Here is a 14,711-nt window from a genome sequence, read left to right as displayed (position 1 = left end):
TCACTAGTGGGAGTGTTCTACAAGACCCCTAACAGCAACCATAATGTAGGACAAAGTATACAAGAAGAAATACTGGGTGCTTGTAATAAAGGGATGGCAATAATCATGGGTGACTTTAGCCTGCATATAAATCAGATTGTCAGTAGTAGTCTGGATGAGGAGTTTATAGAATGCTTTTGAGATAGTTTCTTAGAGCAACATGTTCCGGAACCAACAGACTACATTAAACTTGGGTATTGTGTAATTGTCCTGGAACCAACAGGCTATATTAAACTTGGGTATTGTGTAATTGTTTTGGAACCAACAGGTTATATTAAACTTGGGCATTGTGTAATTGTTCTGGAACCAACAGGCTATATTAAACTTGGGTACTGTGTAATGTGACAGAATTAATTAATGACCTCCGAGTAAAGCACCCCTCGGTAGCAGCGACCACAATATGATTGAATTTTACATCCAGTTTGAAAAGGAGAAGATGGGTCTAAGACTAGTTTATTAAACATGGATAAGGGCAACTATGTTGGCATGAACGCTGATCTAGCTGAAGTGAATTAGGGTACTAGGCAAGAGGATAGATCAAGAGAGAAGCAGTGGGAGACATTTAAGGGGATATTTCAGAAAACTCAGAATAAGTATATGCTTATGATAAAGAAAATTCTAAAGTGAGGACCCACCATCCGTGGTTAACTAAAGCAGTTAGGGAAAGCATCAAACTTAAGGAAAAAGCATATAACTGTGCAAATATGAGTGGAAAGTCAGGCGATTGGCCTGAATATAAAGAATGGCAGAGAATGACTAAAAGGTTAATCAGGGAAAATAAAATAGAGTATGAGAAGGAGCTAGCTGGAAATGTAAAAACATGATAGCAAGAGTTTCTATAGGTATTTTAAAAAGGAAAAGAGTAAGTAAGGTGAGTGTTGGTCTTCTAGAGAGTGACAATGGGGAGTTAATAGTAGATAATAAGGAAATGTCGGATGAAATGAACAAATATCTTCTGTCTTCACGCTAGAGGAGACAAAATACATTCCAGTAATAACTGTAAATCAGGAGGTGGAAGGCAGAGAGGAACTTGGTGAAATGGAGCTGCAGGCTGACAAGTCTCCGGGTCCAGATGGACTAGATCCTCGGGTCTTAAAAGAAACAGCTGATGAGTGGTAGATGCATTCATATTAATTTTCTAAAAATCCCTAGATTCTGGGAAGGTTCCATCAGACTGGAAAGTAACAAATATAACCTCTCTATTCAAGAAAGGAGGCAGGCAGAAAACAGGAAACTATAGACCAGTTAGCTTGATGTCTGTCATGGGGAAGGTGTTAGAATCAATCATTAAAGAGGTTATAGGTGGGCACTTAGAAATACGCAAGGTAATCGAGAAGAGTCAGCATGGTTTTGTGAAAGGAAAATCATGCTCAAACAATGTATTGGAGTTCTTTGAAGGAGTAACATGCGCTGTGGATAAAGGGAAGCCTGAAGACGTACGATACTTGGATTTCCAGGAGGCATTTGGTAAGGTGCCACATCAAAGGTTATTGTAGAAAATAAAAGCTCATGGTGTAAGGGGTAACATATTAACATGGAAAGAAGATTGGCTGGCTGGCAAAAATCAGTGTGCATAAATGGGTCTTTTTCTGGTTGGCAGGATGTGAGGAGTAGAGTCCCACAGGTGTCTGTGCTGGGACCTCAAATTTTTACATTTACATCAATGACTTCGTTAAGGGGAACAAAGGCATGGTAGATAAATTTGCAGATGACACAAAGATAGGTAGGAATGTATGTTGTGAAGGGGACATAAGGGGGCATTACAAAAAAGACTGGAGAAAATGCAAAAAGAATTCACAAGGATGATGTCAGTTCTAAGAGACTATGGGCCTTATTTTTGTCAAGGAAATGGGTATTAGGAGTCGGGAATTTCCCCTTCAAACAGCGTAACCAGGTACTTGCTGAGTTGAGTCCATTACTCATTCTTGGTTCATTCAAGTTACATATGCATCTATGTATGGTCATGCATAGAACATGCCCATGTCTCACAGCAGAGCTTGGCCTCCATTCACCTTGCAACACCTTTGCCATCGGACTGAGGCCCTGCTCTGCCCAGTCTGTGTGGTGGTCAACGTGCAATGACTGCCCTAGTTCATAGTTAATAGAGTCACGCACAGGCATCTTCTACTTGTAACAATGAAGTTTGGGACCTGGAACATCAGGACCCATCAATGGCCAACCCAACAGTGACAGACCTGAGTGCCACTCAGCCATCATAGCTTGGGAACTCTGGTGTCTTAACATCAACATTGCCGCATTAAGTGACACAAGACATTAAGGAGAAGGCCAGCTGAAATATCAATGTGAGGTAGTACACCTTTTTCTGGAAGGGCCTCCCAGAGAGGAAAGATGCCCGCACAGAGTGGGCTCCGCCATCAGAAATGATCTTGTCTGGTACCTTGCTGACTCCCCCTGTGGGATAAGCTAGTTTCTCATGACTACACAGCTCACCCTAATGGAAATCAGCATGACACTCTCATCAGCGCATATATGTCTACACTTGAGGTGACAGATGAAGACAAGGAGGGATTCTACACCAGCCTTGAGCAATTTTTAACCCAAGTACCAGCAGGTAGCAAACTGATCCTCTTTGGAGATTTTAATGCAGAGTCAGGAAGGATGAGAATCTCTGGTAGGGTGTGATAGTTAAGGAAGGAGTAGGAAAAGCAAACTCCAATGGAGTTCTCTTTCTGACAATGTATAGAAAATGACCTTGTCATAATTAATACCCTATTCCGACAGCGAGGCAAACATAAGACTTCATGGCAACAACAACGGTCCAAACTTTGGCATTTGTTCATCTTTATCAACGTTCAAGCAAGGGACTGCAGAAATGCTCACAGCATCCCGCCCTGACAGGTACTGATAACTGCTGGATCAATAGCTCCTTATCCAATTTACTGTCTCCATCAGTCTAGCCCCCCAACAGCAGAAGCAACAGAAGCAATGCTGTGAAAAAATTAATACTGAACGCCTCAAAGATCCCACCAAGACAGCACTTTTTTCATAACCATGTATAAGGTGTTTCCCCAAAGTGGTCTGTGAGCTAAGGATTTGCGTGCATGTTTGTAGATCTCTTCCCCACCCCCCACCCCCCCACACCACCCCCCACCTTTAATTTGAGTAATTCAATTGAAAAATAATCAGCAGAAAAGTTTTAGCCTTAAACAAGATAAAAGTTTGTTTATTACAAAACTATTGCTGTAAGTTAGTTAAGGAAAAGCAATAAAATTACTAACTAAATACATACAAAGTTTAAATGCAGATAAGGATAAAATATACTTATAAAGATGAAATTCAGTTCAGTCCTTTAACATATCATTGCAGGCCCTTAGCTTGCAGTTGAAGTGTTGGTTGTCTAGAGCAATGAGTTGAAGTTGAAGAGTTACGCTAAGCAGATGCAATGACTTCTGTAATTGAATAATCAGTGTTTGCCTTTTCTGGTGGGATCAGCAGGTTTTGGGAGAGAGAGAAGGTTTCTTGTTCCTCACTAGTTTTGTGGTTGTGGTACTTGCAGATTGCCTGGACTCTCTCAGCAGAACAACTGTTGATTCCTGAATACCTTCCTTTTCACCCTCCCTTGGACAAGAAACCTCTTGGATGATGTCTTTGAGTTCTCCCTGGGGCTCCATACAAAAATGGCTTTCACAGATTGTTTTTATCTGTTCAAAACTCAAGATGGTCACTAGCTCAAATTGTCAGATCTTGCTTCCATATTAAGTACTGGGTTGGCCTAGGTCTGAGGCATTGTCTTTTAGCCGAGGTAATTAATCTTTTAAATGCCTCAGCCATTAATTTGATTGGATCCCATCTTCCGGGTTTGTTGAGATGGGAAAGAGCTATCCACACCTCTAGGGAAACCATTGCCAATGTGTTTCTGCTTACTCTTGTGGAAATGCGCATTGAATTTTAAATGTCTTCACATGAGTGGATATGTCTATTTGCAATCCACTTGGAGCCTTCTAGAAGCTTGAGGTTCATCCCGAGCAGCTCTGTGACACAGGACTCTGTGCTCCATGGGCTGTTCCCAGGGACACACACCAAGACAAACATTGGCTGCAACTGGAGGATCATCAACTCGGTGAAAGACGCTTTTTTGGTCTGCCCGAGACTTGTTGGTCTTCCAGCGCAAAGAGCTGTCCCCGACCGAGTGTTGCAGACTGGCACATTCCAAGGTCCAGGACTAAGTGCTGAGGGATGCACTAAAGCTTGAGGCAGCCTCTGCAAAGGCGCAATGGGGAAAGGTCGCTGTCTAAGACCTTTCTGCCACAGTGCACCGAGGGGCTGGGAACTGTTGAGAGCCCCTTGGGCTGTACAGCTCAAAATGAATGTGTGTTTTTTTTGCAGATTACATTGTAGAAACAAGAAGTAAATAAATAGACACTATATTTCCACATACAAATAGCTGATTCAATACAGCTTCCCTCCTATATTTTTCAGTTAGATTTTATCCGGGAATTCTCTTCATTTTTTTTCCCTGTTTCAAGTTTGCACTGATTTTAACTTTGGCGCTTTGCTGGACTTGGTATATGTAGCTTTCTCATCATTGAGGCCTACAAAGAATGTAGACAAATCTGAAGCTAAACCAATTGCTGTTTTTCACCTGGAAGTGTTTCCTGTTCCCGTCCCTGACTTAAACCTTTTAAATTACTCCTTTGAAATAGTAGGTCGCCAATGGTCTCTTTCTGTGCCAGTAACTCAATCCTTTTTTGATTAAACCCAATTTTTGTTGTTAAAGGAATGTCATTTAGATGCTTTTCCTGTTCAAACAAAAAGGTTATGATATTCTCGTCTAGTTTGTTCTTTGAACATTTTTACGTATCTCAGTTTTTCTTCATTCCACTCAGATCGGATTTTATTTAATTATTTTCGAGCTAGGTCGACATGTTCTAGGTTTTGAGTTTTTGCTTTTTCCTCTGATAATTTGAGTCTGCCTTTTCACTCACTGGTCAGTTTATCAAAGTCATGTTTGGAACTGAGTTCAGTGACTTCTCGTTCTGCAACCTGAGACTCCACACTGATGGGTGTTGTTAACTTCTGTGCGCTCTCAGCACAGACAGGTTCACTTGATCCAGTATTAGCTGACATTAACCCTTTAGGGCCACTCTGAGGTCTCAATTCTTTCCAGGGCAAATTTTGATTTGGACTCTCTGAAAATCCCTTTTCAATCCCTTTCAACTTACTTGGCCTTGCTTCAGCCCTTTATCATTCAAGGGATTTCTCTCAGGCCTGTTTTAATTCTGTGGAATTTTGCTAAGCCATGTCAACCTTTGTGGGTTGTAGCATTTCTGTACCTTTTTTCAGCTGTCTGCACTCTGGCAGAAACCTGCTGAAACTGTGTAGTTTGTTCAGCCTCATTGGACAGTTCTTAAATTTTGGGGAGTAACACCTTCCAGCCTGCAAGGTCATTCCCTAGTGAAAAGTCAACCCCCTGTGTAGGCAATCCTGAGATTACACCCACCATCACCAATCCGATAACAAGTTTACTTTCTTAAGTGAATTTTCACCTTTGGAACGTCAACCCTTTCTTCAGTTAGTCTTTTGACTATCACTCCGGTATATGACCTGCTTCTGCGTGAGAAATCTCAATTCTCCCTGCCAGCACTGTCTCCTGGAGCTCTGAAGAAGAGTCATTCAGACTAGGAGCGTTAACTCTGTTTCTCTCTCCACAGATGCTGCCAGACCTGCTGAGTTTTCCTGCCTTTCCTGTTTTTATTTCAGATTTCCAGCATCCTGACTATTTTGCTTTTATTCAGGTGTATGTTAACCTCCTTTCCCAGTTCTTTGGAACCTCTAGGGACCATTTCATCCATTACACACACAATCTTGGTAGGTTTCTATGCCTTCCTTCACTTTTGAACAAAGGGTTATTATTTTAGTGACCAAGGATATGGGCTGCGTTGGAATGCTGCCTTTGGCTTTCTTTCATAAGGCCCAGTTTTCCACAATTAAAACAGATGGGGCATGGTTGTGCAGCCCTGCCTTCTACATTATTTATTTTCAAAGTTGGGGATTGGTTTTACCTTTTTCCCCCCACAGGATCTATTCCTTTTCTTGTCTTCTCCCTGTATTTTTCCTTGTTGATACAAACTGTTTGACCCATGTCTGCTGTGATTCAGAAGTCTGTGAGTCAATTCAAAATCCTCTCCCTTCACAGTGGCTGCTCTTACTGAAGTGACCTTTTGTTCCTCAAGGTGTATTTTATTATAAGGGAGACAATTTTTGAGCTCCTCTAACAACATCAATTATCTTTCTCCATCATAAATGTGCTCTATATTTAAAGCGCACACCCATCGGTCAAAAGCAAGCTTTTTGACACTTTCAAATTCCCGATATATTTGCGTGACTTTGTCACGTGAATTTCTGAATTGTTGACGATATGCTTCCAGCACAAGCTCATAGGCATTCAGGAGTGCATTCTCAATCTGTTTATAATCAGCAGTCACTTCAGGGACAGTGTGGAGAAGATCTCTTGGTTTTCCTGTTAACTGATCCCACTTCCTGGGGTAAATATAGCTGTTCTGCTACTTTTTCAAAAGCAGGGAACATGCTTGGAAAATTTTAGGGCTTTTGAGACCTGTTTCGGGTTGTCATTAGGCAGTGCGAGATTTTCCCTGGCAGCTTCAAGCTGCCTTTGGTCTCTATCTCTCTGTGCTTGCAGCTCCAATTCCAACTTCTATAGTTGGTAATTACACTCTCTCTCTCTCTCTCTCTCCTTTTTCTTCTCCCTGTACCCTTCTTTCCTGGGATTGAAACTGTAGATCCTTTTCTCGGGCTAGTCTTTCTTCCCTTTTTTTCTGAGCCTTAAAGTCCAGCTCAATTTTCAACTTTTTCAGCTCTGTTTTGGCTAAAGTAACCCAGTCTGACTACAATTCAGCTTCTGTTGCCTGTTCTGACCCTGGACGGAATTCAAAATCCTCAGCCAGCATTTTCAGGAATTCCCATCTCTTTTTCTTACTGGGAATCTTAAATCTGAAAGCAATGGTTTTCAGTTACTCCATGCCTAAGGATGCCACCTTTTGCCAATTTAAACCCTCCTGATCAATAACCCATGCTTCAAAGGTTGCCATTTAATTTGTTGTTTGTATTTTTACAAAACAAAGCTTGCTGTTGTAATTTCTGATTAGGTTTCAAACAATTTGGTCTCTTACTTTCCTTCTACTTCCCATTTCTTTGCAGTTCAAATTTTGGCTCTTTTCGCAATGAATTAAATCCTGGCTTTAGCTCATTTTGCAATGGGATACAATTCCAGACATGAGACCCCAATTGTCACGTTCATGTAAGGAAGTTTCCTCAAAGTGGCCTGTGAGTTAAGGATCTTTGTAGGCCCCTTTTAATCTGCGAGTGATTCAATTTAAAAATAACCAGCAGCAAAGCTTTAGTCTTAAACAAGATAAAGGTTATTTCATGACAGAACTACTGCTGCAAGTTCCTTAAGGAAAAGTAATAAAGTTACTAACTAAATACATACAAAAGATTAAATGCAGATAAGGATAAAATATACTTATAAAGATGAAATTCAGTTCAGCCGTTTGACATGTCGTTGCAGACCTGAAGCTTGCAATTGAAGTGTTGGTAGCCTGGAACGAAGGATTGAAGTTGAAGAGTTGGTCTCAACAGTTGTGATGGCTTCTGTAGTGGAATAACCAGGGTTTGCCTTTTTCAGGTGGACTCAGCCGGTTTTGGGAGAGAAAGGTTTCTTGTTCCTCATTATTTCTGCGGTTACTGCATTTGCAGATTGCCTGGACTCTCTCAGTAAAACAGCAGTTGATTTCTGAATACCTTCCTTTTTGCCTTCCCGTGGCCAAGAACCCTCTCTGATGATGTCGCTGAGTTCTTCCTGGGAGTCTGTACAAAAAATGGCTTTTGCAGCCTGTCCTTTTCAGTTCAAAACTCAAAATGGCTGCTTTCTAAAAACTGTCAAATAATACTTCTATATTAGGTATCTGGTTGGCCCAAGTCTGGGGCAGAGTTGCATCTATTGCCTTTGAGCTGAGGTAATCAACTTTTTAAATGTCTCAGCTTTTAACTTTTATAGCTCCCATTTTTCCAGGTTTGTTGAGATAGGGAAAAAGTAATTCAAACCTCCGGGAAAGCCATTGTCAACTAATTTCTGTTTACCCTTGCGAAAATGTGTATTGAATTTCAAATGTCTGAGTATGTCCATTTGCAATCCATTCAGAGCTACTGAGATGCCATGTATCATGTCTGCTACCAAAATGGGCCCATCTCCATTAAAATAGTGGGGGGTCTGAAATGCCCACTCCTGTAATGGAGTTGGCAAGGGCAGAAGTACTGTGCATGTGGTCATTACCTACACCCATGCTGACAAAAATTGCCAGACTTGGGAATGGGAACAGGAATCCTGGAAACGGGGCTTGCTTGCTTGCCATTCTATAATGCTTCTGCCTCCATTTCATGCGACGAATGGAGGCATGAAAATCCCAGCCTAAAGTTATCATGAAAGGCTGAACAAGTTGTTTTTCATTAGTAAAGGGAAGACAGAGAGGAGACCCAATGAATGGATTTAGGTTATAATTAGGTTGAGCAAGGTAGATGTAAAGAGAATGTTTCCACTTATGGGAGAATCCAAAACTAGGGCCCATAAAACAAGATAGTTACTAATAAATTCAATTGGGGGAATAGAGAAATTTCTTTACTTTGTGGTTAGTATGTGAATTTGCTTTCACAGAAAGCAGTTAAGGTGAATAACTTTGATTCTTTCCAAAGAGACTGGACAAGAACATGAGAGAAAAGGGAACATAAATATATGCTAAAAGGCTAAAATCAGGTTGATGGAATGGGGGAAGACCTAGTGAAGTATAAACCCTGGCACAGATTAATCGGGCCACATTGCGTGTTTCTGTACTGTGTAAACCATGTAATACATGGTAACTACCACAAAGAAAATCTTGAGCTCTTTTAACTCAAATCAACATTTACATTTTCACTTCTTTCCTGGCTGAAGATTGACTTTCCAAGTAAAGCATTGCGATAATGAATACCTTGGTGATTTGATCATAACTGTATCAATTGAAGTATCCAAAGTTGGAGAGCGCACATCCTATGGTACACATCAGTGAAGTTGGTTTAAGATTTGTATTAGAGCAAGAAGAAAGCAACTATCAGAGGCAACATGTTTTATCTTTTCTTCTCCGCCGATGCTGCCAGACCTGCTGAGTTTTTCCAGGTAATTCTGTTTTTGTTTTGGATTTCCAGCATCCACGGTTTTTTGTTTTTATCCCTTTTTGTTTAATTTGTCTGCCACTGCTCTTCAAGAAATGCCTACCTTGAAGTTTTGTTCATCTCTGCGACAAGATTTCTGTATCTCTCTTTTGCCTTGTTCACCTTCATTGCTTTCCATTTCTCTCCTGGTGTTTGACAAGGTGTTTACTAAAACCTGCTTTCACAGCCATATCTCCTTTCTCAGTGACTGTCTCCATCTCCGACTTACCCCACGTTGATTTCAACTGAAATTCCATCCCTCTTGTTTCGAACCCACCCAGGATTACAGGTATCTCCGGGACATAAAACGTTTCTCGGACTGCTGTTCCCGTCACATTCTGAGATCCACATTCAGTGCCATGCACCGCCATGTGAACACACTCGACCTCTCCCTCCAGCAGCACCGTCGTACCTTTTTTCAAAGCTGCGCATGCTCCCAGTTTCATTTTATTCTTCGTCTCATCCGACGCCTCAACAAGAAACTTTTTCTCTTTCTCTCAAGTGCTAAGGAATGCAAGCTCCAACAACTCATCGACACCAACACCCATCTAGGACCCTCCACCCCTGCCTGTCCCTCCGTCCCCACCCCATCTTCCAATCCCAGCCCCAGCCATGTATTCACTATACCCCCTGACCTTCCCCTCTCTGATGCTGAACGTTCAGTGCTCAGCAAAGGACTTAGTTTCGTACCCTTACGCCCTCACCTCAATGAATTTTGGGCTCGGCACGATGCTGAACTCTTCTTCCGCTGTCTTCGTCCCCAGGCTCACTTCTTTGGGCAGGAGTCCTCTCCCCGTTCAACGGATCCTTTTACCCACCTACAATATTCTCCCTCCACCTGGACCCCTCCCTCTGGATTCTTACCTTCTCTTGATCTTTTCATTGAGAACTGTCGGCGCGACTTTAGTCGTCTCAATTTCTCTGCTCCTCTCACCCATTCTAATCTGTCTCTCTCTGAACTTACTGCACTCCGTTCTCTCAGGTCCAACCCCAACATTGTCAACAAACCCACTGACAAGGGTGGTGCTGTTGTTGTCTGGCGCACTGACCTCTACCTCGCGGAGGCTGAGCGTCAACTTGCAGACACTTCCTCCTATCTCTCCCTGGACCATGACCCCACCAATGAACATCAAGCCATTGTTTCCAGGACTGTTACTGACGTCATCTCCTCTGGGGATCTTCCTCCCACAGCTTCCAACCTGATAGTCACCCAACCTCGGACGGCCCGCTTTTACCTCCTACCCAAAATCCACAAACAGAACTGTCCCGGTAGACCAATCGTGTCAGCTTGCTCCTGCCCCACTGAACTCATTTCTCGTTATATTGACTCCCTTCTCTCTCCCCTTGTCCAGTCCCTTCCCACCTACATCCGTGATTCCTCTGACACCTTTCGTCACATCAACAATTTCCAGTTCCCTGGCCCCAACTGCTTCCTCTTCACCATGGACGTCCAATCCCTCTACACCTCCATCCCCCACCAGGATGGTCTCAGGGCCCTTAGCTTCTTCCTCGAACAGGCCCGAACAATCCCCATCCACCACTACTCTCCCCCGTCTGGCTGTACTTGTTCTCACACTGAACAATTTCTCCTTCAACTCCTCTCACTTCCTCCAAATAAAAGGTGTGGCTATGGGTACCCGCATGGGCCCCAGCTATGCCTGTCTCTTTATGGGGTATGTGGAACATTCCTTGTTCCAGTCCTACTCTGCCCCCTTCCATAACTCTTTCTCCGGTACATCGATGATTACTTCAGTGCTGCTTCATGCTCTCGTCGGGACTTGGAAAAATTTATTAATTTTGCTTCCAATCTCCAACCCTCCAGCATTTTCACGTGGTCCATCTCTGACACTTCCCTTCCTTGACCTCTCTGTCTCAATCTCTGGTGATGGACACTCCACCAATATCCATTACAAGCCTACCAACTCCCACAGCTACCTCGACTACAAATTCTCACACCCCGCTTCCTGTAAGGACTCCATTCCATTCTCTCAGTTCCGTCGCATCTGTTCTGAAAATGCTACCTTCAAAAACAGTTCCTCTGACATATTCTCCTTCTTCCTTAACCGAGGTTTTCCACCCACGGTGGTTGACAGGGTCCTCAACCGTGTCTGGCCCATCTCCCGCGCATCCACCCTCACGCCTTCTCCTCCCTCCCAGAAACATGATAGGGTCCCCCATGTCCTCACTTATCACCCCACCAGCCTCCGCATTCAAAGGATCATCCTCCGCCATTTCCGGCAACTCCAGCATGATGCCACCACAAAACACATCTTCCCTTCACCCCCCCGGCGGCATTCCGTAGGGATCGCTCCCTCCGGGACACCCTGGTCCACTCCTCCATCACCCCCTACTCCTCAACCCCCACCTATGGCACCTCCCCATGCCCACGCAAAAGATGCAACACCTGTCCCTTCATTTCCTCTCTCCTCACCGTCCAAGGGCCCAAACACTCCTTTCAAGTGAAGCAGCATTTCACTTGCATTTCCCCCAACTTAGTCTACTGCATTCATTGCTCCCAATGCGGTCTCCTCTACATTGGAGAGACCAAACATAAACTGGGCGACCGCTTTGCAGGTTACCTGCACTCTGTCCGCAAGAATGACCCAAACCTCCCTGTCGCTTGCCATTTTAACACTCCACCCTGCTCTCTTGCCCACATGTGGTCCTTGGCTTGCTGCATTGTTCCAGTGAAGCCCAACGCAAACTTCCGACTAGGCACTTTACAGCCTTCGAGACTGAATATTGAATTCAACAACTTTAGATCATGAACTCCCTCCTCCATCCCCACCCCTTTTCTGTTTCTTCCCCCTTCCTTTTGTTTTTTCCAATAATTTGTATAGATTTTTCTTTTCCCACCTATTTCCATTATTTTTAAATCTTTTATGCCCCCCCCACCCCCCACTAGAGCTGTACCTTGAGTGCCCTACCATCCATTCTTAATTAGCACATTTCGTTTAGATAATATCACCAACTTCAACACCTCTGTGTGTTCTTATGTCTGTGACATCTTTTGATTATCTGCTCCTATCACTGCTTGCTTGTCCCTACAACCACACCACCCCACTCCACCTCTCTCCCCCCACCCAACTCCCCACCTTAAACCAGCTTATATTTCACCCCTCTCCTTCGATTCACCCAGTTCTGCTGAAGGGTCATGAGGACTTGAAACGTCAACTCTTTTCTTTTCCGCCGATTCTGCCAGACCTGCTGAGTTTTTCCAGGTAATTCTGTTTTTGTTTTCAACATGTTTTATAGGTGGAATGTCATACCCAGGGGATTTTACGATCCCGCCGAATTCGATGGACTTTTGAATGGCTCGCCACATTTTACAGCCCTGCCCCCACTCCTACAGGGTGGTAAAATTCCACCCTTTGTTTATTCATTAAGTTGAGTATTTCTTTAAATATAGAGTAGATTTATATTGTATTAACTCTAGGTATGTTTAAATTTTTAATGATGCACAATCATTTTATAATTACTGTTTTGATGCTGGTACTGGTGGTTTTGGGAATGAAAGGATAACATTATAAGATGAGTAACACTCAGGACAACTGCCCTTGAAAACTAAACACAGGGATTATGAGGAAACTAGTTCTGCTAAAGGCAGCTGATAATATAGCAACTGCAAAATTGTGATTGTAGCTCTCACAACTGTTAGGCACAGGAGTGTTATAAATATTTCATTCAACTCAGATTGGAGGAAAAAGACACTAACTGCATTCATTTGCAGTGTTTTAGATATTGCTGTCATGTCTAACTCTTGGAACTCAAATTGTCAAAAAATAGTCATCTGATCAAAGAGCTGTATTTCAGAGAGGGTGGAGAATGCACAAATTTTGGACAGATTTTAAAGGTAATGCAAACATTTAGCAGTAGGGGCATTATATGCTGGTGGGCTTCTAGATGATTATACAGATCAGAGTGGCCTGATAGTGGCCTGCTTATCGATTTGCCCATTACAGGTAGTTAATGCTTGACAGACAGGCTGGACTAGCCGGAAATGTACCATTTTCCACAATCTTTCACTTCACTTGCTCAACTGACACATACTTCAGTTGTTTGCTAATTGACCAATTTTGTATAAGTATATGGAATGGGCTGAGATAAAAAAAAACACTCAACACCACTTTTATCGAGGCTGTTTTATTATTCTGATTTTAATCTCTTTTGCCCTTGTTGGATATTAATGTCAGGATGCAGCATGTTAAAGTGGGATGTTTGCAATCTACATGGTGTAAATAGGCTCCTTTCACCATCCATTGTACAGTAGCAGATGTCAGTGAGAAGAAGTCATCCACATCGGCAGCATAATCTGCAAGTTAATTTTTTCAGAACATCCACTTGCAAGTTTATCCAAGTGTTAAAAACTGTGGTTGTCTTAAACTGATGTAACCCTTTCAGATCTATAGAACATCTTATATATGTATGATATATTACTTCCGTCAGAAGTAGAAAAGTTTCATTTATTTGGTTCACACTTTAATTACCCCATAGTTAATTTTATTGAATGTGATACTCTGGCAAACAAGTGCACATTAAGTTAATTTAATTAATTTTAATTACTTTTATTTTGCATTGCTGAAACCTCTCAGATTCAGTAGACGAATAATAGCAGTGCACAAAATTACTCTAAATTTCGTCACTCAAACATTCCATGTAAACACTCTTAATTAAGGCAATGCTGGAGGCTCTGCTGAGGTGAGATTGAGATTCACTATCGGAAGGTTTATATTGCAATATTGCACTTGCCTTATCAGACTTGGAAATCCATAATGCTGTGAAAGTAGAAACTATTCTGTCTGCAGCTTCTTCCTACCATCAATGTAGGAGCGACCTCACCACAAGGATGACAGAAGTTGAAGAAGTAAACTTACTATATGGTGCTTCCAAACTTCTTTTCTGCTGTGACAGGGTGAGAGGGGCAAGGGGATAGTTGTTGAGCAGGGTGGGAGGCTCAAACCGCAGAGATGCAAGCATAAAAAACTAAGAAATCTACCATTTTGCAGGCTCTGTTGATGTCAGCAATCAGCTCATTGGCCACAGTCCAAACATATTGTGCACATTTAAAGGGCCCTCGTGATTTATTGCGGGGTTGTAAAATCTGAATCCCCCCCCCCCCACTCCCCCGCAACAGCTGCATTGCTGCCTCGGAGCTCGCGATCCAGATGGCTCATCCAGGACCCCCTAGCCAGACTGACAATCACCTCCAGATAGACAATAATTACAGTGTCCTTTGGGAAGATTTTATACATTTGATAATTATATTTTCATTGATAAGCCTAGGTAAGCAAATTAAAGATTTTTGGCTATTTAAAATGTTAGGTGCTTCTAAATGATCGCCAGGCAAGAAAGGATGCAACAGAGATACAACCTTATTGTTTATAGAATTTTAAGTGGATTAGCTCACACTCATGTTCACTTTTTAGTTGTAAGATTAAATGTGATGC

Source organism: Carcharodon carcharias, chromosome 14 (genome assembly GCF_017639515.1).
Source record: "Carcharodon carcharias isolate sCarCar2 chromosome 14, sCarCar2.pri, whole genome shotgun sequence".
Classification (NCBI taxonomy): Eukaryota; Metazoa; Chordata; class Chondrichthyes; order Lamniformes; family Lamnidae; genus Carcharodon; species Carcharodon carcharias.
This window is presented reverse-complemented; position numbering follows the sequence as displayed.